At 40.3% G+C, this 24,065-nt stretch overlaps 1 long non-coding RNA gene across 2 annotated transcripts in view; it reads left to right on the plus strand.

Moving 5' to 3' along the window:
- Positions 1-24: 24 nt before the first annotated feature.
- Positions 25-24,065, plus strand: part of LOC134284454 (uncharacterized) — a 29,554-nt gene continuing 5,513 nt past the window's right edge. Inside the window, exon 1 of one of the 2 annotated variants that reach the window (XR_009995780.1) lies at positions 25-7,358. This is a non-coding gene — a long non-coding RNA (uncharacterized LOC134284454). Of the gene's footprint in view, positions 7,359-13,461; positions 13,481-24,065 lie in introns of those variants that run through there. The other variant, XR_009995781.1, reaches the window with a different exon arrangement.

The raw sequence follows: 24,065 nt of genomic DNA on the forward strand, positions 1-24,065 counted from the left end.
TAGACACGTTCAAAGAAAACAAAACTTACAGATGGTTGATTACTTCACGAAAAAAAATCAATCATTTGAATGATTTTCAAATGTGTAACTAGTGCCACTTAGTGACGAAATTTCGAAACAAGTGGACCATTAACTGTAAGCTCTTGGCTAACTAAATAACATTGCCGAAGACACCATCTTTCTAAGTGGTGAGAGTCCTGAGATATATGAAATTTAAAATTTGCTTGATCTCTGGCGCAGCTTATTGGTGGAATTTCCAATTAAACGATCCATCACCATCCATCATGGAATCGTAAATAAAATTTTTAGAGAGCAGATTTTTGAATCAGTTAAATCAGATGTTTGACATAACAATAATGGGGAAAAGGATCAACAATTAAAAAGAAAGTTTCTAAAACACAATACATGTATGTGTCTAAAAACAGTTTTGTCTTCGTAAATACGCTCTGGGCCCATTGTGCAGTGTGGTGGCTGTATCACTTCCATCACTAAGCCACTTTGTGTTGTTAATGATGGCTTTCAGCCTCTCGTCTATCCATGTGCAGTTGTAGCCGTGCTGGTTAGAACGCAGGGTACTATGTATCATCATGATACTGTCTCGGTTCGATTCCCGCCGCCGCCCGTAATTCTTTTTAAACGTGTTTTGGTAATTAATGGTGCCGCTGCTGCCATGACCAGTCTAAAAATATAGAACAAATAAAGAGAAACCAATGCGACAGAGCACACGCACACATGCGAAATTTTCCTTTTCCAGATTCTAGGAAGCCAATATAATTTTTGGTATACTGCCACCTACCAATTTTTGTATTTGCAAAGCCTTAATACAATATTTGTATATGTTTCAAACCGCATTGTATTAGAATCTGCCAATCTCCGGTTGCGTGAAGGTACTACAGTGGTACAAATTCGTTTAAACGCACATACTTCTCAAAACATACTCTTTATGTTGCTGCGAATTAAAATTTATGATAATAACGCTCTAAGAATTACTAGTAATAGTACTTGTTGAAATGTACACCGTGTCCAATAAGTTCTCATACAAAATACAAATTTAGAAAATATCATTTTATTCACATATGTGATTCATATTTACAAAGTGAATACATGTATTGAAAGGCCACATAATACTGATTGAATATAGCATACGGTTTAGAAAAACTTTATTTTCTATTTGTTTTTATAAGCCTAGCAGTACTCTTTCGTTTTCTGTAATCCGTTTTCTCCGGCACGCATGAAAAATGTTCGAAAAGTTTTTCATTCTACGGTAGCGAAATAGAGTCCATATGGATAAATTTTGAGTTTGTGTCTCAAGTTATGTACCAAATGGATATACTAAGGCTTAAACAATACAGTTTTAGTGATGATATGGTAAGAAATTTGCAAGTAAGCTCAACTTGGGCTGATTTTCATGAAAATAACTGTTATGTCAAAGATAAACATCATAAAACCTAAATTTTGGACAAAATTTACCACAATAGGAATGCAAGCATGTTTTAAAAGTGAGAATGATGTGAATCAACCAGATAAGATGCACGGGTGCTTCTTTAACAAAACAAATCTCATTAAAACAGGTAAATGGACATTTTTGTTTGATTAACGATTTATTTTGTACAAAATAAATGGGCTTCGTACTTTACCAATACAGGATCTTATATTTTTTTTCTCTTCTGGTCATAGTTGCTACTAGCAATGGGGAGAACGGGAACCTAATTTATTTCAATTTAAAACCATTACTCGTAAAATACGACGAAATACAAATGAAATGGCGTGCGTGCCAGTTGAAATGGACTTACGACACATAAGCGATCAGCAGAGAAGGATAAAGGACAGTTTGTTCCAAAACATATGCTGTATTTGATTGGTGTTATTTGGCCTTTCAATAAATAAATCTACTTTGAAAATCCTAATTACAGATGTGAAATGAATTGAATTTGATTTTGTATGAGAACTTATTGGACACGGTGTATATTGATATCAAAAATAGTGAAATATTTTGCCATTAACAAATATGAAAAAACGAAAAAAGTGCGTTAAAACGAATTTTCCTCCAACAATTGGATATTTATTCTCTGATTAAAATAAAACGAATTGCAAAGAATTCTTCGTTACTCGTGCAGGTAGTATATTACAGGAGTGTCTATCAAAATATATCCCAATAAAACACAGATTTCCTTAAACTACAATTTACAATTCAAAAGTCAAGTGAGTTTAAACGAATTTGCACCACTTGTATATGCCCAAAGGAGTAAGAGTAATTTCTCGAAGCTCCATCGGGAAGTCCGACAAGAGTTTTACCGGGAATTCTTGTGGGAATTCTTCTCGAAGTTTCACCGAAAACCCATGTAGTACTCCATTGAACGTGCCCTATTGAATACCAAAAATAATTATGGCTGAATTTTCCGTTTTCTGTCCTTTTCCGAGTTGAATTGAGTTGCTGTATGTTATAAATTCTATGTATTTTGTATGTTTGTATTATAATGTTTATTCATGTATGCATTGTAAATCGTAATTAGTAGTAATTGTTATACCTTGGTGATTATTTACGTTAATTTACGTAATTTAGTATCGGTCTGTACAGTATCTACTGAAAACGGAGTTAAATAAATAAATTAATTAATTAATTAATTAATTCATTCATTAAAAATCACTTTAGAAATCGTTCTAAAAGTTCCAAAGAGAATTTCTTCAAGAATTCCTCGAAATACTTCTCTATGTGTTCCGCCGCAAATTTCCTCTAAAAGATTTAATTACCTTTGGAAAATCCTCTAGGAGCTCCACTAAGAAATTTCTGCAGGAATTCCATTGAGAATTTCTCTGTAATTTTCACCAAATAGTGCTCTAAATTTCCGCGGAAAATTAAGCGGAAAGTCTTCTAGGAGTTCTTTTGGAAATTTATCTAGGCAGCATCAATTTATTACGTAATACAAAAATGCAGCTATGTATATTATCGCGCAATTAAAAATTAGCAATTAATTTGATCAAAATCGCCTAATACTTTATATGGGCGAAGCAATAAAAATTCAGGTTTATGTTGAATTACTGTGAATTCTATGAATATTTTTCAGTAGTTTTTCGTGCAGATGATAAAAAGAAGGAACATCTCTCTGCTACCAAAGACTTGGGAAATTTTCATCAAAGTTTTTCTGAGATATGGGCTATTGCTAGTTTTTGCCGTTTCAGTGCGCGTTAATATTTTAGTCAATACAAAAATAGTAATTTTCGTACCCTCCCCGCCCCCTCCATGACGCATTTTTTTGTGTAAAAATTTGTTTAGAAGTTTAACCGGAAAATTTTCTGAGAGCTCCATCAGATAGTCTTCCAAAAGTTTTGCTGTGAATACCTGTAGGAACTTCGCAACACAGATACTTCGTGAATTATTCTAGCTCCTCCTGAAATTCCTCTTGAATTTACAATAGTTACACCGGATATTCCTCTAGAATAGTAGGTACACCCAGAGAAGTTTCACCGGGCAATCCTCTAGGGGTGCCACTAAATGCCAAATGTTTCTGGTTCATAGTTTCAATGGATGCTCTACATGGAATTCTTCAAAGATTTTTATTCGATTCGATTTTTTTTTCGACTAAAAACAGTTCCACCAGGAATTCCTCAAGGACTTTCACAGGAATTGTCCTAAGAGTCCCAAGTAGCACCTGTAACTTAGGAAATATTTTAGAAAAATAATAAAGATTGCATAGCCGTTTCACTTCAGACTAATGGTAACAATTCAATTTTTGCAGTATACATTCTGGTTGCTCAGACATCACAATGCAACCTTAATTTTGCAAAAGCTACATCAATGTCACATGGTGGCTTTCGTGAAACATGCTCTTGAACTGTCAAATTCAAAAAGTTGCATTCTTGACATCATCCTGTTACACTGAAACCAAAAACCAAAACAAATGACCAGACCAGTTGCTGCGAAGTCAATGTTTGGTTGCTATGTACCATATTACCGAAAGTCGTTTCCAAATAACGACAGTATAACTTTTTGTTGTTTCATTGCAAACACAGGAAAAGTTTTCGGCTGTGCCACTGGGCGTTGCATGCTAGTCCGTTGTCTAGTACTCTAGTGTCATGCTTCCTTCAAAGAGCGAAAAGCTCACTGGAAGCATTAAACGTGTCCGTGTCTTTAAAAAACATATGAGACGCACAAAAACGTACGATTACTTGGTCACAAATGTGCAACTTAGCAGTTACTAACAGGCTGAGATCAACACTGCATGTCAAAAGTATCAACTAATTAGATATGTTTGTATGTTAATATTATCGAACAACAATTCGATATTTTGTCCTTATTATGTTAAAGATGCATTTAAAAATACTTGCTTTAAATCCTGTAGTTTAGAGTCCTGTATAAACAATGTATGAAGTGGATATTGATATTTTCAGACATCCAACCGACAATGTAGGTTCTGCCCAGTTACCACAATGGCGAGTACTTGTTTCAGTTACAAAAAGTGACATAAAATTACTTCAGTTATGATTTGGGAGTCTTAATCAAACATAATAGAAAAGAAAACAAACTACATTTTACGAAAAAAGGCCTGACAAGCCTAATATCCATCTTCCCATTCAAATACCGTTTAACAAAACAGTGAGACATGCAAATATATATGCTGAAATTAACGAATTTCGCAAGCGCGTGGGTTTTCTGTTAGTAAAATTGGCAATTTCTCCGGAAAAATGCAATTGCAATGTTTAATTTTAACGTTCAATCCTCATTTGAACCTTAACTGACAAAAGCTAATCGTTGAAATTCAGAATAAAGTTATAAATGTTGTAAAATTTTATGTTTTTAAAAACGTATAAAATCGTGAGTTGCGTTTTTGGGGTGGGGCATAATGAGCACCCTAGGTGGGGCAGGATGATCAATATCAGTTTTGTACACAATCAAATGTTAATTGACTATTCTTGTCAATGATAAAGCATACCGGCAACAATCAATAAGAATTTGAAGGGATTACGGGGTTTAATTTGTAGGGAACTGTGGGGTTCCAAGGAGTCTTCTATTGAGGAATTTTTAAACGATGATAATATACAAATACTGAAATTTTCAAGCTAATAAATTGAAAATTACAGACAAAACCTTGCTATATGCATCAAAACAGAGAAAACCAAAATTAAAATTGGTTTGCTGACGATGTTTATTATTTTCATTATTTTTTCACTAGTTGCTCATTCTGCCCCACCCTACTACCAACTCTTTGAAGCATATTTTTAAAACAAAAAAATTATACTAATAGTTGAAAAGTGTTACAAATACATGTCATTGGCCTAGGGAATATCAAGAAAATCGATAGATGCCCACTAAATTGTGATTTCAATACCCAAAACCTTATTTTCGGTCACCTGATTCTTATAATATTTTCCCAGTACATGACTACTTTACGCATTTTGATTAATTTTTCATGGTAAACGGATTTTTTGACTAATGTTTTGTCATCAACTCATTGGATTTTAGATAATAAGGCTACAATCAAGCAATTTGTTTTGTTAATTTGAAGATTTACAGTGAAAATACAAGCTGCTCATTATGCCCCACCTGCTCATTATGCCCCGCCTATCCCTACAATCTAATCTCTTATGCAACAAACAACATGTTGCACAGAGGCTCCACCTCCTGCGCTTTTTCAGTTGCATAGCTGTGGGAATCGATGTTGCAGTGATTTAGAATCGACTTTTGCATTTGTCGCATAGATATGACCGTGATTTAGTTTTAACAAAGTGTGCTGCTTGGGGTTCCACCCCAAGGGTGGAACTTCTAGGGTTTCTACCAAGAATCTTTCTAGCAGAAAGTTCTTCGGTAGATCTCTAGAATATCGTTCAGTAGTCTCTCAGGAATTCTCTTCGGGTGGTCGTTCGAAAATTTTGTCAAGAGTTCCTTTGAATTTTATGCCATAAATTTTCCATAAGTTCCGAGATCGACCTGACAATTCCTTCAGTAGATTCTCCGGGAAAATCTTAGAGAAATTCTCCGCGGAACTTTTAGATGATTTATCGATGAATCCCTTAAGGGATACCCGGTTTGACTCCTACAAAAAATCTCGGTGCATTTTCTGGAAAAATCCTGGTGTAGCTTTTGGTGTAATTCTCAGCATAACTTCTATTTCTAAAGCACGGAAACACATAACATAAGTGGAACTCCATGGTCAGAGCGAAGGAAAAAGTTGTATCCTTTTCCAGTACGTGAAACTGTTACAGTTCCGATTCGTTTGTTGGTGGCTCGATGGATGAGCTGTCTCGATGGTTGAATGTTCACTGGTTGGGGCAAAACCCAACTAAAAAGCACTATCAATGTCAAAATAGAAGTCAAATCGTGTTTGACGTCTGACCGCCGTTGCATCGGAGCTCCTGTATACAGAACGTTTGTGAAAGTATGCGAGTGGTTCTTGACGTATTTCTCGTCACTCGCGTGTGTCTAGAGCATTTTGATCAGATGTCTGTTGCCCCAACGAACGAATACGATTCGCTAATCGGGGCGCAGTCGTGACCCAACCAGCGAATCCGGACTGTATATCTTTCATAAAAGGCATCGAACTGTCATTTATTTTGGTAAACAAAAAACATCTGATCCAACCAGTATTCCAGTTTTGGCAAAGAACACAGGAATGAAGAATGGCATCTGAAATATGCGCAAATCTAACGGCTGTCAATCCACTTATTCATTTTGTCATAAATTCATTGAAATCTTCGAAATAACACATCCACGGTTCACATATCGACCTTCTTTTTATATTTAAAGCCATAAAACGTATTTTTGACTTGAGTTTACAAAGTTTAATTGCAATTTATGCCCTATTCTAGATTTCCTCGTGCTGCCAGTCTAGATCTATGAGGTCTTTGTATTACTTCACAGCAATCAAAAATGGTATACATACTGAAAAATAGTATGGCAATAATGATGTAATGCATTTGACATTTCGATGCCCTGTATACCAGCGTACGAACTTGGAAAGGCATCAACTTTTTGAGCCAGAGTTCCACTTATGTTATGTGTCTATTGTCTTTACTTACAATTGCATGTCTGCGAACAAACTTTGGTTTACGTTGCGCGTAAGATTTTCCATAAGGGACTGCACTGTCCGTAAACTACGACAACTACGTAGACTAATACATATTTGGTCATATCAGGCCTTACTCCCCATCTGTAGACTTTTGTCCATACACAATTTTCGAAATTGTTAAGGACTTAGACTTTAGGCAGAAGACAAGTTTAGAAATTTATTGAACTAGGAAGCAAATACAACCCAACATTTCTCCAATCCGGAATTCAACCACTTCACGAAATTTTAATTTTTTTTTCTCAGCAAGTAAAGGAAATCCTTTTGTGGACGCTCAAGTAGCAGAACATATATAACGTAAGTGTCAATTATCTGTAATTATTTATAACAGGAATATCAATTATCGCGAAACAACTTGCGATCTGTCGAGTTCCAAAGTCTAATACTCGTATACCATCGATGGCCGTGAGGGCGCAAGGGTGAGGTGGGTATTATTTGCGTTACGTATTAATTTATTTTCATTTTCTACTTACATTGCTTAAAGTTAGGCAAACAAGTGAAAAGGACGGAACAGCTACTATAATTGATCCAAGACACGTCAACTCACTCAAGCAATTACAAGTAGGCAATTTGGCCTTCTTGCAAGCAGCGGTTAGAGATACATAATTCAACGTAGAACAACGTAAAAAAACGATTTGTAAGGAACGTTTCACCTATTTAATATGTTAGTCCAGATGGATCTTCTATGGCTCTATGCATACTTGAAATGGACATGATGTCATCTTGTCGATTCGACAGCACTTTTACTAAATGATTAACAACATAACACAATTCCTGCTCACTACAAGTGTTTATTGTGATTGAATCTCAAAGTGTTCACCTTTTCGATCTTGCTTCATTGAGCACAGCAACTATTTTCGAGATCATTGTTGGAATAAAGCGGTAAACTGCCATTCCTAAGATGAGGGGCTTGATTTCGTGCAATAGCCATGTGAAAAATGTACGTTCTTTTGCGACTACGATCACTTTGATGCAGTTAATTCTGTTAAAAGGCATCTTGCATAGCATTATGCAAGATGCCTTTTAACAGAATTAACTGGAATGATTATTTTTCACTCAGCAATCCTGATAACTACTAGATTTTCTGAATGATAAATTGACATTTTTACATGATACTGTCATACCCCTAAGGAAGATCAAAGCAAAGAAGAATCCGTGGTTCAACATTGATATTGAGCGAGCAATTATCTCTAAGAATATTGCTTATAAGAATTGGCTGCACAGTGCACATGCAAAACTCGATGTACACAGCGCAACGAGTAACTTTCACGCAGCGACCGAAAAGACAAAACAATTTTCACGCAGATTTGTGTAACACCGGATCAGCACATTTTTTGTGTTGATCTAGTCGCACACAAATATGAGTGAAAATTCTTTTATCTTTTTGCTCGCTGCGTGAAAGTTACTCGTGCGCTGTGTTGATTCATTTAAGGGTGCAGGACAAAACAACTCTCTGCAATACAAAAGAGCTAGAAAAAGAGCAACTTTCATGATAAGAAGCGCTAAAGAAGATTATGAGAAGCGTTTGATTAATACCAATCTACCTGATAAACAATTGTGGAGTAATATAAGGAAGCTTGGAAATTCAAAAGACAAAACATAGGACAATGTTTGTGGTGCGTCTTCAAACGAAATTAATAGTTATTTTTCTTCCAATTTCACCTCAGATAGTCATCCTATGCAAGACTATGCTATAAAACCAAACCTTCATGGTTTTGTTTTTCATGAGATTGAAGACACCAATATTGTAAATGCAGTGTTCGACATCAAATCCAATGCAATGGGACTAGATAAAATTCCAATTAAATTTATATGGATCATTTTACCGTTAGCAATTTCCGCAATTTCTCTTTTCAAATATTTGTTCAACAAAATCATTGCTACATCCAAATTCCCAGCAAAATGGAAACAAGTGAAGGTTATTCCCATTAAAAAAAGAATAATTATTCTCTGATGTTTCTAATCTAAGACCGATCAGTTTATTGTGTTCACTTTCCAAAGTGGTCGAAAAGTTGTTGAAATGCCAGATGTGCGCCTTCATAAGTAGGACGAATTTTCTGAATCAGTATCAATATGGTTTTCGGAAACAGCATAGGTAAATCCAACGGAAGCTAACGATCCTTCCGCATCTGGTGGCAGGAATGAGAACCCTATGAAAAACGTGGCTCCGCCAAAATTTTCCGTGGCGCAGCATATGGAAAGTGCACTTTTTTCACTTTTTTGTATCGAATTCCGCATCGTAGAGAATCAAACGAGCACTTTTCGTAAAGAAAATTTGATTCTCTTTCAGATGCGCTTAGATCCGGTAGGTACTTACGAACAATTTATGTGATTAATTTGAGGAGCTCTTGCTATGCCTCCGGCGGGCGATCTTCCGGATTTTTTGTTAGCTGGCCAATCCGATGTCTGTCGGCGTGGGCATCAAGAATGACGATAATGGAAGCCATTACCAATGGAAATTAGCAACTACCAAGGCAAAATATTAGTTAATTTTTAAGACGAAAAATTGAATTTTTGATGTAAACAAACGATTTTCTTCTCATGTCGCCTAGCGCCTCTACAATTGGCGGTCATTCGAATTCTTCTATAGTAAAACTACTGCTTTATTAAAAGTACATGACGATATTGCTCAAGCAATCGATAGAAAGAAAAACGCTATACTACTGTTAATTGACTTCGCAAAAGCCAATGATCGTTGTTCTCATCGCAAATTGCTTAACAGATTATCCAAGCAAAGCTGTTCAGTTATTCAAATCCTATTTAACTGATCGTTCCCAGACTGTTTTACATAATAGAGAATTTTCGTCTTTCGGTGAACGTATTGCATCTACCCTTGAAAGAGCGTCCGCCACAAAGTTGTTCTTTCCACTAATGTGCCGTACCTATGTCGTTTGAAAACTACGAAATATACTTCAGATACCTCTCCTCATGCGGAAGTCTCGACGGTGAATTCGATGCAAGCGCGTTTGTCAACGGGTTGAAAAATTGAAAAATTGATGTTTTGGTCACCTTTCAGAAGTCATTGTTTATTTTATATTGAATCGCAACAATTAACATGTTTTAAATTTTTCCCAAATCATTCTAGCCTAGTTTAATAGTTTAAGGGAATCGAATACACTCTAAAATTATTTTCCTTAAAATTACACGGAAAATAAAATTTTCTATGAAAAAAATCTATATATATAAAAATGCAGTGGCATACGTGGGACCGCGCATAACTTGCGAACGGAAGGTCCGATTTTGGTCGTCTTAGTTTTGTTCTGTTAGTTTTCACCCAAGGAAGGTTTATGAAGTAAAAAACATGGAAAACTGAGAGTTTTTGAAAATCGATCTTCCATACATTTTGACCGGGGATTTGGTTTGGCTAGAAACTTGAAACGTCAAAAAACGCAGTAGGCAAGACAAAGTTTGCCGGGTACAGCTAGTTTAAAATAATAATATTTCAACAATTATCATAAAATCTCAAAATGTTTTTATCTCAAAAAATACGTACCCCAAGTAGGCTTCCAGGAAAAATATAAAAGTGTGGGGATGTTTAAAAATAAAAATTAGAAAATTCAAAAACTGAAAATCACTAAATCGATAATAAAAATGAATCATCCCCCAAAACATGTTTAAATCGATTTTAGATGACGAAAAATGATATTTAGATCAAAATCAAAAATTTGGGTATTAGAGGGTTATCAGGGTCATGAGCTGTCGCATATCGTAACGTTTGCCTAATATGGTTCCGGTAGTGCAATTTAGCATCAAACTGTTGGTGGCGCTTCTGGCGGCAAAGTTACCAACTAATCATATGAACCAAAGTTCTAAATGGTAGATCTTTTCAATCCCTAAAACTTTGCCGAAGAAAGTATTGCGCTATCTCTTAATACACTCGAGATAATTGGCCACACCCCCAAAAAGCCCAAATCCCATAAGCTTACTCTTCTATTAAGCGGATTCCAATTGCGCCCCCGACCAGTGATTTTATAAGAGTATCAACTGTACAATGATTGGTAAACCATCACTACACTTCAAAAATGTCTTGAAAACATTTTTAAATTGAAATCTTCAAAAGTATTTAAAAAAATATATATGACGGACTTACCCCATAGGGCACAGTGTTCGAAATCGATGATTTTGCGATTAAATTTAAATAACTTTTTTTAGGTTGGTTCTAGAGGTTTGGCGTGTTCTACAAAATGTTTCTGCATGTTAAAAAGCGTCTTCTGATAAAATGTAATTAATGATTAATCCCTCTAGAAATGAGATAAAAATTTTATTTTTTCAAATTTTTTTTAGAGGTTTGACGTCTTTGGCAAAGTTGTAGCTCATAATAAGAGAAAAAACTTCGTAGAACATGCCAAAGCTCCACCTCTTACGGTTTTCGAGATATGGAGCGTTTTATGCGAAGTACCCCTAAAACTAGTTTTTTCAGTGTAGCTTTAACAGATAAAATCCTACAGTTTTGTGACCTTCTACAAACTTGTTCAAGACGTCAAAATACACATTTCTTCCGAAGACATTAAGTTATTAATTTTAAAACAAAAAAGTAATAGGCAAATTTATCATATTTTAAGGTGTAATTTCACCTTAAGTAACTATTTCAGGCGCAAAATGGCGCAGATGGCTCAGTCGGTAGGTGAAAGATTAGACTTTTTACTATCTCTTGAGGGTGGAAACCCTAGTGGGCAATAGTGGGAAAGGTGTTTTAAATACAAGGCAAAAACTTATTATTTTGCCTGTAATACAGGAAAAAATAAAATAATAATAATAATAATAATAATAACAAGATGCCCGCAGTAATTTTTAATGCACTGTGTTGCTTCTGGCAGAATCTTTACAACGTTTTTTGCAGAAAACAGTGAGTTTTTATCAGTAAAAATTTAAAAATTAGTAGAAAATATTGTTATAATCTGAGAGTTAGGAGAGTTAGGTGCACCGTCAGTTTTTAAAGGCGCGATAGTCCCACACGAATTGCCACTGTACAATTTTTTTGGGAAGTAATGCAAATGACTAGCCCAGCAACTGCTCACTGCTGTTGCCATTCCGCCGATCGAATTCATATGAGTTTTACCGTCGATTTTGCAAGGTTACTATCAAGCCGAAGAACGCCTTTTGCTCGCGCAACAATGAAAATGGCTTCGCCGAATAACAAACATCCACGATTTTCAATCATTGACACTACAATTCGCGCGCGTATTTTTTCGAGAACACTCGATGATCGATACCGAGATCACGTTGGGGTCACCTAGAGTGACTGGAAGGGAGAGTGGCGTCAATGTCAAAGTTCGGAACAGCGATCATCTGTCAAATCCATACAAATTCCCGTTCCAAACCTGGGACGGGACCCGTCAGGTGCTAGTGCAAATACGAAACCATTTGCCTGTCAAAAAAGACCACTTCTGATTGGTCGATTTGACAAAAGCAGCGTTGCGCCGCGTTACGTTCGTTTACAAGAACGTTGTTGTTGAGTTAGCCGTGTTGCTAGTAATCACGGGTTTTTCAAACCTCGTATGATTGATAATTAATAACTAACAACATTATTCGTTTTTCTAATTTTCTGTGCTGCTTTTATCCGGAACTTGACATGGTGAAATGAAGTGCAAAACGATACATTATGGGCGCAGTGATGTGTATCATTCTGGGCTTCATTTTTACTAATTTTAGAAGAATCCGAAGGTTTGTCGGCAAGGGATGGAAGTCTGTGTGTGAGATCCAAACGAGGAAGATCAGATTGTTTTCAAACTCATTCTTTGAAGTAGAATGCTAAATAAAACTAGTCAACAAGTTTTGATTGATATGCATATGAAAAGTGTTGGCAACACTAGAGAAACCCCCGTATGAACAGTAACAAAAAGAATAAGAGGGCTTGTACCAATGAGCTGTCACGTCCCGTCCCAGTTCCAAACGAGCAGGAGACCTGTCAAAATTGGAACATGACGCCACTCTTCCTTCCAGTCACTCTAGGGTCACCCAGTGGGGTGACACAACTGTCAAACTCGGCTCCACCCATCATCGTTTTTGGAACGGCACGTTTTGGCACCCACTTTCTTGTCGGTTTACCCTAACTTGCTCCTGATTTTCGGGTGTGTGTTTCTAGTGCTTATTTAGGAAATTACACATTTCAAACGAAAACGTTATTTTTGATGATTGTTTCTCTTTCTTTATCATTTTGCACTATATTATATGTAGCAGCGAAGCAGTGTCGATGTTTCCAGCGCATTTTTTTCATGAATTAGGCAATTAAAACAAAAACATTGGACCCCATGTTGAATCGAATGCTGGGTTGAATTCCAAGATCATGATCAATAAAACGCGAGGATTAACACTGTAACTATTTATTTCTTCGCTCTTTTCACATCTAGCGACGACGACTGTCTAGCGACTGCAGCAAAATGCCCCGCAAAAGGGAATTTCAAACTTTCTCGTTTTCGGTGAGTTGCCGGTCTTTTAACCCAATTATTCTTTCGTACGAACACGTCGGAGCCCTGCACAAATGTAACACTGAAAGAATGGTGTTGATCTGTTGGCCCGTTCCCAAGCCTATTCGTGACATACAAACACCATTCCATTTTTATTTCTAGAATAGAAGATAGATAGATATATATATGATTAGGAGATATCAGGCCAAACATTTCAATAGGTCCTATCTGCATTTGAGAGGCTCTCTTTGTTTACTTTCTCTTTCAATTATTACAATGTAATGGTACACTTTTCAACTATTTTTGCAGTACAAATCAAAAGACGATTGTTTTGAACATCGTTCAATGCAAGGAGGCAATCAAAATACAAATTAACAGCTGAGATGTTAACAAAAGAGAGAGAAACCAAAGAGAGCATCTCTTCAGCAGATTGGACCTTTAGACATGTTTGGCCTGATATGGCGTTCAGTCTTTTCAAGAATAACTTAAAAACGAATTCTTAAGCTTTCATCTGACGTTTCGGTCGCTATATTGCACCTTTCTCGGAATCTGTGGACAACGGTTCGTTTATGTTGTGTTTATGTTGGTGTTTATATTTGTGTTTATGTAACTCACTAGCTATGCTCCGTTTTATCGTAAGTATGAGCACATAGGGTTCGATCGCAAACGAATCGTGGATGCTAATCTTAACGACAGACTTGTAAGAATCCCAAAATAGCCGCCACAATGGCCAACTTTGGCACCTAAGGTATGCGCACAGCAAAATCTGGCCAAAGAATGCATTCTAACTTATTCCCAAACCAAAAGCAATTCATCAAAAAAATGCATTAATTTACTTTAAATCAACATCAAGGCATTGTTGATTTGACTTATTATATCCGGCATCTCGAGTTTTGCGCTTGAGTCCTTTCGTAAAGTTTTGCACAGTACCTTCGATCGCTTGCCAAAAAAATTTTACCACCTTTGTGTCCAAATCAATCTCATTTTCTGATAAAAAAAAAACTGCCTTTGTTGATATTTTTTGAAGGTTCCAACTCACGGTTACTCAATATTTTTCAATAGACCATTCCCGTCAAAAATTTGTAAGTGCTTTACGGCTTTTTGACAATTTATTGAGCAAACTTTTCTAAAAAAACCCATATGTTTTGAAGCCTTTAACTTATAATATGTTTTTCCACAAAACCCGATGAACCCCTTTCTCCCAACGGCTTTTTCGGAGAGATGCGGAGAATTTTCAATCAGATGACTGTCATATATGACGTAAGATATTTTTTGTTTTGATCCACTCTGAACAGCATGAAAACAAATATTTTTTTAGTCGTTTTTAGCAGTTTTTTTTTTAAGTCGAAGCTGCTGCAGCAAGATCCTCCTGTCGGGATGAACCTGCCTACGGCAGAAAATCCCTAAATAAAAAGGAAAAAAAAGGAAGATCCTTCGGGTAAGAACGAGATCCGGGTACACTTCCGAAGCTACGGGCGCTGGTCAAGCCCGTGTCGATGCACCTGCGGTCAAGCTAGCTGACGGGACACCAAAGGAAAATCCTGTCTTGGGACGGAGCTTAGTGGGACTCCGAAGCTGAGTTTGGCACCAGAAGAGCATTACGCTGGTCTACTTCCAAAGGAGAAGAGAGGTCCATCTTCCGGCATAGAACCATATTTTGCCTATTTGCAACAGGTGCACTTTGAGCGAGATGCTTTATTGCGGGTCATGTACGGTCATGCCACTGTTTACATACATACATACATACATACATACATACATACATACATACATACATACATTTATTTGTTCAACATCATTAAGACAAGACATAATCAACAAAAGTACGCCACAATACTCGGTTTGTGGCTGCCGCTCTCCATCCTCGGTCGCGCCCAATGCTCGCCAGGTCTCGCTCCACCTGGTCCGCCTATCGTGCTCTCTGCGCTTCACGCCTTCTTGTGCCAACTGGATCAGTTGCAAACACCAGCTTAGCGGGGTTGTTATCCAGCATTCTTGCAACATGCCCTGCCCACCGTATCCTTCCGGCTTTGGCCACCTTCTGGATGCTGGATTCGCCGTAAAGTGCAGCGAGCTCGTGGTTCATATTTCTCCGCAACACACCGTTCTCCTGCACACCGCCGAAGATCGTCCTGAGCACGCGTCGCTCGAAAACTCCGAGTGCTTGCAGGTCCTCCTCGAGCATGGTCCATATCTCATGCCCGTAGAGAACCACCGGTCTTATTAGCGTTTTGTACATGGTGCAGTTGGTGCGTGGGTGAATCTTTTTCGACCGCAGTTTCTTGTGGAGCCCGTAGTAGGCTGATGATGCGCCTCCGAATTTCACGGCTCACGTTGTTGTTAGCCGTCAGTAAGGATCCGAGGTAAACGAATTCCTCCACCACCTTGAAAGTATCCCCGTCTATCGTAACATTCTAACCAGACGGATCCGGTCGTGTTCGGTTCCGCCTACCTTACTTACCTTACCGATCGGTTCCGCCTACCAGCATGTACTTTGTTTTTGAGGCATTCACCACCAGTCCGAACTTCGCTGCTTCGCGTTTCAGGCGGGTGTACAGCTCTGCCACCATTCCAAATGTTCTGGCGATAATGTCCATGTTCTCCGCAAAGCACACAAATTGACCGGATTTTGTGAACATCGTTCCCCGGCTGTTGAGCCCGGCTCGTCGCATCACACCTTCCAGAGCGATGTTGAAGAGTAGGCATGAGAGTCCATCACCTTGTCGCAGTCCCCGAGATTTGAATGAACTGAATAGTTCACCCGAAACCCTTACGCAGTTTTGCACACCGTCCATCGTTGCTTTAATCAGTCTGGTCAGCTTCCCAGGAAAGCTGTTTTCGTCCATGATTCTCCATAGCTCTGCGCTGTCGATACTATCGTATGCTGCTTTGAAGTCGATTAACAGGTGATGCGTTGGGACCTGGTATTCACGGCATTTCTAGAGGATTTGCCGTACGGTAAAGATCTGATCCGTTGTCGATTGACCGTCGATGAAGCCGGCTTGATAACTTCCCACGAACTCATTCGTTTTAGGTGACAGACGACGGAAGATGATCTGGGATAGCACTTTGTAGGCAGCATTCAAAATAATGATCGCCCTGAAGTTCTCACTTTCCAAATGGTCGCCTTTTTTGTGAATGGGGCAGATTACCCCTTCCTTCCACTCCTCCGGTAGCTGTTCGGATTCCCAGATCCTGACTATCAGCCGATGCAGACAGGTAGCCAACTTTTCTGGACCCATCTTGATGAGTTCAGCTGCGATACCATCCTTGATACCATCCATACCAGCTGTTTTGTTGGTTTTGATCTGGTGATTGGCATCCTTTACTTCCCGCAGCGTGGGAGTTGGTTCATTTCCGTCCTCCGCTGCACTGGCGTAGTCGTTCCCGCTATTGCCGTGGGCTCCCGTGCCTACGTTCTCCACGCCGTTCAGGTGCTGATCGAAGTGCTGCTTCCACCTTTCGATGACCTCAAGTCCGTCCGTCAAGAGGCCTCCGTCTTTATTCCTGCATATTTCGGCTCGCGGTACGAAGCCGTTGCGGGATGCGTTGAGCTTCTGATAGAACTTCCGTGCTTCTTGGGAACGGCACAGAAGTTCCATTTCTTCACACTCCGCTTCTTCCAGGCTACGCTTTTTCTCCCGAAACAGGCGGGTCTGCTGTTTCCGCTTCTGTTTGTAACGTTCCACGTTCTGTCGAGTCCCTTGCTGCAGCATTACCGCCCTCGCTGCGTTCTCCTCCAAAATCGTTCTGCACTCTTCGTCGAACCATTCATTCCGTCGATTCCGATCCACGTACCCGATGGTGCTTTCGGCTGCGTCGTTGATGGCTGCTTTCACTGTACTCCAGCAGTCCTCTAGAGGGGCCTCATCGAGCTCGCCCTCGTCTGGCAACGCGACTTCGAGATTCTGCGCGTATGCTGATGCGACATCCGGTTGCTTCAGTCGCTCCAGGTTGTACCGTGGCGGTCGCCGGTACCGTGCATTGTTGATGACGGAGAGGTTTGGTCGGAGTCGATATTGGCGCCACGATAAGTCCTGACGTCGATAATGTCGGAGAAGTGCCATCCGTCAATCAGAACGTGGTCGATTTGAGATTCCGTCTGCTATGGTGATCTCCAGGTGTAACGATTAGAGAGGCTGTGTTGGAAAAAGGTGCTACGTATGGCCATATTTTTGGAGGCGGCGGAATCAATGAGTTGTAGGCCGTTTTCGTTCGTCTGCTGGTTACCAATCGTTACCAATCGTCTGCCGCTTACCAATCGTCGGTCTGAATTCTTCCTCCTGGCCTACCTGAGCGTTCAAATCTTCTATGACGATCTTGACGTCGTGACTTGGGCAGCGATCATACTCGCGTTCGAGCTGCGCGTAAAATGCGTTCTTGTCATCATCATTACTTCCGGAGTGTGGACTGTGCACGTTTATTATGATGAAGTTGAAGAATCGGCCCTTGATCCTCAACCTGCACATTCTTTCGTCAATCGGCCACCAACCGATCACGCGCCTCTGCATATCACCCATCACGATGAAAGCTGTTCCCAGCTCGCGTGTGTTGTCGCAGCTCTGGTAGATGGTATGATTACCTCCAAACGTTCGCACCATGGATCCTGTTCAACACACCTCCTGTGATGTCGAATCCGCCGTCCTTCAGTAGATCGGCGAGTATGCGGGTGCTCCCAATGAAGTTGAGAGACCGGCAGTTCCACGTACCGAGTTTCCAATCGCAAGTCTTTTTTGTTCGCTGGGCTCGTTGCCGTTGGTCTCGGTTCGTATTATTCTGTTGCTGATTTCCCGTTACAATGTTTTTTTTTACGGCTGGCTCGTAGGGCCTGACACCAACCCCCTACTTTCCGGAGGACCATAGTGCACAGTTGAGCTTAGAATCTTTCCCTGGCACTCGGACGTAGATCAACCGCCCCTAACATGGGGATCAGACGCTGTTGTGAGCCGTTCCTCCTGGAGAACAGACGCTCAGGTGTGCCGAAGGAACCCCCCCCCCCTTCCCTGTCAGCCTATGACCAAAGTTCCCACCGGGGTTGGTTACCCGATCTTCCCTAAGGTTGCTCATAGTTTCCGGCCGGTACCACGAGGAGGTAGGGATAGGAGTTGCTGGGCAGAGGCTTGTGGATCACAATGGGATCTGAATTGCGCAGCGTACCCAGCCTTTATCGTGCCATACCATGCCACTGTTCACAACTACCGAACAAAGGCGCAAACGCTGCACTGTCATTTTCATAGGAGATCTGTCAAAGGCCTCCAATATCAGCTGATTTGAAACGTCTTCTGATTAGGCTTATTACTGCTGCTCAGCCTTGCGCCCAGCAACGTAGTGTTTTCATAAAGCGATGCATGAACGCTGGCCGTCCGGATAGAACGGAGCTCTTTTGCACTCTTTTCCATTACCAAATGCGACGAAAAGCAAATCGCCAGTGGGACCGCGGACTCTAGACCATTTATATCGACTGTTGCCCATGAATCCGGATAACCGTCTACCGGTATCCGCGTGTCCCTCCGTCTGACTGGAGTTCACATTAGACACGCTACTACTCTTTGTCGCGCCCTCATCCGAATTACCGTTGGGTAGCAAACTGTCCTCTTCCCGAAACTCTTCCATAGTTCCTTCATCCTGCAGCTGTTGTTGCTGCATCTGCAGAGGGAACCTCCAACCGAAGATCGGTGCCGGACATTCCGCCGTTAAACGATCTACTGGCATAGTTGAAATTTTCAGACGATTCCGACTGTGAATCTCTTGGATATCCTTGCGATGATGGATCGATACCGATTGGCTTTGATTTGCTTCTCAAAAATCGGCGGCTCACTTAAAACACCGAAATTATGTAGTGCCGTGATATAAACCAATCAAACTAGTACGCTGCAGAGGACGATTAACCGCTTGCTTTGGCTTTCGGACATTTGGTCGAATGACATTTGGTCGAAAGTACGTTTGGTCGAAAGGACATTTGGTCGAAAGGACATTTGTTCGAATGGACATTTGGTCGAAACCCATTTTGTGGAAGAAGAAGCATATGACATTTAGTCGAATGGTCAAATTGTCGAATGGACATTTGGCCGAAAGGCGCTAACCGATGAAAAGAGATTTAAGTGGAAAAAAATATTCTAGATTTGGGTATCTGAATTTATTTGTTACTGAACTTATTTGGTTGAAAGTATGTTTGGACGAAAAATATGTTTTCACCGAAAAAAAATAAACAAATCTCGAAACATAAAATTCAACGGTGACGAAAAACCCCACAAAGAATAGACGTTAAGTTGTATAGCAATTTATTCATGTTAATAATAAAAATATCAAACATTAAACAGCAAATATTTCATTCAAGGGTATGTATATTCCTCTTATGGTAGTATCATGCACTGCAAGCAAGTATCATCATTCGGGTATCGCTAGGTGTATTTTCGGACATTCCCACGTACGAAGTAAATAGGTACTGCTGATTTGCATTGCTCTAGCAGCGAATGCCACAAGCCGCAGAGCAATATTGTTGGTAACGAGATGATAGATTTCCAATGACAGGTTCAACAAAAGTTTTCTTTTTCGTTGATCTGCGAATAGTAGCCCCATTAACGTCGGCATTCTGCAGTTCACGAGCCAGGTGCGCAAGACGTGTGGGTTGAATTAAAGTTCTCACGTTCCAAGATTTGATTTTCCAATCGTTATCCGTAAATCGTTGCCTGGTCTGTTGCCGTTAAATCAATCCGTTTTCTCTAGTTTTGCATTTTTTCTGGTAGGTGATGGTTTAAAACAGGCTTCCTTACCGGGGCTGCTCTGCCTACATGGCGCTCAAGAGGCTACCACCTTGGGTACGCACCTCCCTATTGAGTATTCGGAACGTACCTACTCAAGCTGAAGTCGGAAATACAATAGTGCGCGGACTGCCCTACCTGCTAAGCACATAACTCTTATCTAGCGGTTTTAGTCATCGGCTGGTCTAGTGTCTTTTCATCAGTTAGTGCCTTTCGACCAGATGTCCATTCGACGAATTGTCCGTTCGACTAAATGTCATATGTTTCCTACTCCATAATATGGGTTTCGACCAAATGTCCATTCGACCAAACGTCCGTTCGACCAAATGTGCTTTCGACCAAATGTCATTCGACCAAACGTCATTCGACCAAATGTCATTCGACGAAATGTCATAGATTCGCTTGCTTTTGCTGTGGGGATATGGGAGGTGTCGACGAAAATGCATTCCGGTGATATTGGAGAAGTTTACGCCTTTTGCTGCCGCCGGAACCGCAATGTGACGATCGATGGCAGAGATGTTGATACCACTGGGCCCGGGTACTAGACTCAGATCCTCGTTGAAATTGACCTCGGTGGCATTCTGGCAAGATCATAAAAATATGTGACTGAACCTGGGACTGAACGAAACATCGCTACGGGTAGAATAAAAAATATATAGGGTGCCTGTACCAGTTATCGCACCACCTAAGAGAAACAATTTCTACAAAAATAAGAAGAAGACCGACGAATGTAAACAACATGTCAAATGATTGATTAGTTTTCATACTTTACAGGAAAAATATAAAAACAGAGCCAAAACTACTTTAAGTATTTATTACGGCGTGTGCCAATGATAGGAACCCTGTACCAGTTATGGACACATTTGTTAATTTAGGTTCCACTTCGCACTATTTACATGCATTCCTTATGGGAGTTGCCATAACTGGTACACTATGGCGAAATAGGGTGCAAGGAGGCCGAAAAGTTAAGGAAAATGATTTATTTCTATAAGAATTTGAGCAAATTGTGAAGTTTGAATGATTGCAATCATCTTTTGTGAATGTGATCTGTTGTTCACGATTTTTTTCTTGTTGATTTGTATCTTTAAAGGTTGAAAATCAACTATGGCGAATTTGAGGTATTATAGCCATAACTGGTACACTGAGCCTAGGTAAATACTTACAAATCTTTCCTCTTTTTCTCCATGATCCCCTGCTTCCTCTCCGTCATCGTCCTCGCGATTATGCTTATTTTACAGGTGCTACCGCTCGGCATTTGCCAGTTCCAATTCGTGGAAGCAAAACTGTTGCAGTTGGTTGCCACTTCTCAATAGAATTCCATTCCGACCGGCCGGCGATCCAGATTTTCCGATGTTGCTCGTTGCTGTTGCTACCGGTTCAGGTGTAATGGTAGATAAATTTGGTTCTACAACATTGGGGTTCGGAAGATTCATGCTTTGTCCGGTGTAAACAGCAACATTTTGCCTGCGCCGTGGCGTGCATCCAGGATGTTCACATTTTCACGTTCGATGATCCGGCTTGTATTTGTGATAAGCGGGAGTCCGTGACAATGATCCTAAACTTTCAAATTCAAGACCAACAATTGAAAAGGCTGCAACAACATTTTGTAAACAAATATGTTTTTATCAACTTGAGGCCGTTTGAACTCCACCCACACACCTCACCACCACTAACAGAAAGCGCAAACATCAAGCTTTCTGTTAATGGTGGTGAGGTGTGTGGGTGGAGTTCAAAAGGCCTCAAGTCGATAGAAACATGTTTGTTTACGCAATGTTGATGTGGCCTTTTCAATTGTTGGTCTTGGATTTCGTCCGCCATTGTTCAAGCCTCCATACAATGAAACAAAAGAAAATTAATCACACCATTACGGCGTCTTGCTGACCTGTCTCTCATGCATCGGTACAAAAATCGAACTCGCTTCTTTCTACTGGCGCTTCGGAACTAATCCCAATTCCGAATCCGCGTCTTTTTCAATGCGCTTCGGTGCATGACCGGACTTGCTTATTTTTAAACTGAAGCTTCGGAATAATTCCGGACTCACATCTTTTCAATAACGCTTCGGAGCATGACCGGACTCGCTTCTTCCAATTAGCGCTTCGGAAATGATCTGGACTCGCTTTCTCGTTAACACACGCCGACTGGAAGACGCTGCGGTGAAAATGTCCTTCGTCGAGAAGCTAGAAAACCGTGCTGCGAATATCCCAGTAGGTGAAAGCGTAGAAGATCAATGAAGCGCCATCAAGAACGCCTTCATCGCCACCGGCGAGAATAATTTGGGTGAGCTATGCACCCGAAGAAAGCAGTAGATTACAGATAATACCTGAAGGTAGATAGAGGAGCGAAGGAACGCCAAAGCCACGATAGAGCGAGCGAAAACACGAGGAGCCAAAGCCGTAGCCCGTCAGCGCTATTCGGCTCTCGAAGGAAGTGAAAAGCTCATGTAGACGGGACAAAAGAGTGTGGGCGGACTCCCCAGCCGACGAAGGCGAGAAAACCGCAAACACCGGCAACATCCGTGTCCTCTACGATGTTTCACGTCGCCTTAGTGGGACTAAGATGAATGCTACGATGCCCTCGAAAGACACGTCTGGACAGTTACTGAGCAGTTTAAACGCTGGTTCGAGCACTTTGGAAACCTTTTTCAAGTGTCGGCCACGCTATCAACACCTCAGCATGATCCGCCAAAGGTTCGACGCATTACCCGTGTCAACACCGAAGCTCCATCAGTGCAGGAGATAGAAACAGCCATCCTTAGCATGAAAACTAACAGGGCCCCAGGGGTCGATCGCATATTAACTGAGATGCTTGAAGCTGACCACGTAGTATCTGCACAGCTACTACATCAATTATTCCGCAACATATGGGAAATCGAGACATTTTCGGCCGACTGGATGCAAGGCGTTAGTAAAGATACCCAAAAAGGGCGACCTGACTGTATACGATAACTGGCGGGACATCATGTTACTGTGTATCGTTCCCAAAGTCCTCTGCAAAGTGATGTATAACCGGATACAGGAGAAGATTGACGCAACTTTCCGACGGCAGCAAGCAAGATTACATGCCAGACAATCCTGTGTGGATCACATTGTCACGCTCCGTATCATTCTGGAGCAAATCAATGAATTCCAAAAGTCTCTCTACCTGGTGTTCACGAAAAAGCTTTCGATCGTCTCAATCACGAAAACATGTGGGAAACCCTCCGGCGCAAGGGTCTCCCTAAGATAATCATCGGCCTCATTGAAGCACAGTACAGGAAATTTTAGAGAAGAGAACTGCAAAACGGTGTTTTGTCCGATCCCATCCGGGTCGTTGCTGGAGTGATGAAAAGTAATCGACGAGATCCTGGTAGGTGGGATTGACCGTGAACCAAATCGTGGATTGCTGTAGTAGCCCATAACCATGGAGCACCTAAATAACTTCGGACTGGCTGATGACGTTGCTTTCCTAGGTCAACGGCGCTCTGATATGCAGAGCAAGCTCGATGATCTTGTCTATCGCTCCTCAGCGGCAGGTCTTACCATCAACGTCAACAAGACCAAATCGTTGGATGTAAACACGGTCAAGAATGGAATGAACTTTCCCGCAAAAGTATGTGTTATGAAACATAGAGACTAATGTTGGAATTGTTTGCGTGTACATTTAGAAGAAAATGGCTAAAATACAAACGACTCATAAAAAAGTGATCATTTTCCATAACGTAATCAGAAATTGCCAATAGGGGTGAGAGCAATAATAAACTACAAAATTTTTATAAACAAATCAAAAAGTGCTTAAATAAATCAAAATTTCCCATAAATAATTGTTTTTTGAGCAATAAAAAATGTCGAAATCTCCAC

The sequence above is a fragment of the Aedes albopictus genome, unplaced genomic scaffold (assembly GCF_035046485.1).
Source record: "Aedes albopictus strain Foshan unplaced genomic scaffold, AalbF5 HiC_scaffold_142, whole genome shotgun sequence".
Taxonomy (NCBI): Eukaryota; Metazoa; Arthropoda; class Insecta; order Diptera; family Culicidae; genus Aedes; species Aedes albopictus.